Below are 1,679 nucleotides of genomic sequence, written 5' to 3' on the forward strand. Positions count from 1 at the left end.
TCGCCTGCACGCCGCAGCGGCACTTGGGGGCCTCGCCAGCCGCCACGGCCGGTGGCGGCGCCGGCCGCGCCTCCTCGTCCGGCTCGTCCTTTCCCCGGATCGACAGCTGCGTCGCCGGGAAGTCGCTGTCCACAAACTGCGTGCCTCCCTGCAGGTGGCGGTCCACCGCGGCACGCCACGCGGCCGCCTCGGCCGCGGGCAGCGCCGAGTCGTCGCCGTGCAGGAAGAGCTCGCGGTCCGAGGAGGCGGGGCGCGGCCGCTTGGAGGGCGGCGCGAGCAGCGGCGGCCGCGAGGAGGTGGAGGCGGAGGAGGCGGATGCGGCGGCGGCGGAGGAGGAGGAGGCGGCGGCGGAGGAGGGGGAGGCGGAGGTGGCGGAGGAGGAGGCGGAGGTGGAGGCGGAGGTGGAGGCGGAGGTGGAGGTGGAGGTGGAGGCGGAGGTGGCGTTGGCGGCAGACCCGGTCTCAGGGCGCGGCGGCAGCGGCTGGCAAAGCGGCCGGCAAAGCGGCTGGCAAGGCGGCGGCGGCGATGATGCATCGAGATCAATTACAGGGGCGTCGGCAGAGCTGCGCACAGGATGGCTGCCAGCACCGCCATCTTCTCCACGGACGCCGCCACTGTCGACGAGAGGCACGGTTCCGGAGAGGAGGTCGGCGAGCGAGACCTTGGGCAGGTCGGCCATTCGGCGGGAGAGCCTTGGGAGTGGGACTGGGCTATAGCGGCGCGGGGGGACCCCACCGGCGGGGACTTTCTGCTGTGGGAACAGCTGACGCAGTCTCGCCTTCCCCGGTCCTCACTGGCTTGCCGGGGTCATGGCCCCCCCCCCTCTAGCGCCGCCGGAGGCGGCGTAGCTTCCGAGAAGCTCGGTCAGACACACGGGGGAGAGACGGACACCACATCATTACGAATGACGCAAAAATACGTCACGGAGAGCGAGTAGAATGGCTAATTTCGCCGAGAGCGCGCCGCGGGCGCACCTGGTATACGGCCCCGGAATGAGTCACTGATTAAAGTTGGGCGCCTTTGGTCGAGGCTTCCCCGGTCCTCACTGGCTTGCCGGGGTCATGGCCCCCCCCCCTCTAGCGCCGCCGGAGGCGGCGTAGCTTCCGAGAAGCTCGGTCAGACACACGGGGGAGAGACGGACACCACATCATTACGAATGACGCAAAAATACGTCACGGAGAGCGAGTAGAATGGCTAATTTCGCCGAGAGCGCGCCGCGGGCGCACCTGGTATACGGCCCCGGAATGAGTCACTGATTAAAGTTGGGCGCCTTTGGTCGAGGCTTCCCCGGTCCTCACTGGCTTGCCGGGGTCATGGCCCCCCCCCCTCTAGCGCCGCCGGAGGCGGCGTAGCTTCCGAGAAGCTCGGTCAGACACACGGGGGAGAGACGGACACCACATCATTACGAATGACGCAAAAATACGTCACGGAGAGCGAGTAGAATGGCTAATTTCGCCGAGAGCGCGCCGCGGGCGCACCTGGTATACGGCCCCGGAATGAGTCACTGATTAAAGTTGGGCGCCTTTGGTCGAGGCTTCCCCGGTCCTCACTGGCTTGCCGGGGTCATGGCCCCCCCCCCTCTAGCGCCGCCGGAGGCGGCGTAGCTTCCGAGAAGCTCGGTCAGACACACGGGGGAGAGACGGACACCACATCATTACGAATGACGCAAAAATACGTCA

Source organism: Emiliania huxleyi (assembly GCF_000372725.1).
Source record: "Emiliania huxleyi CCMP1516 unplaced genomic scaffold EMIHUscaffold_99, whole genome shotgun sequence".
NCBI lineage: Eukaryota > Haptophyta > Isochrysidales > Noelaerhabdaceae > Emiliania > Emiliania huxleyi.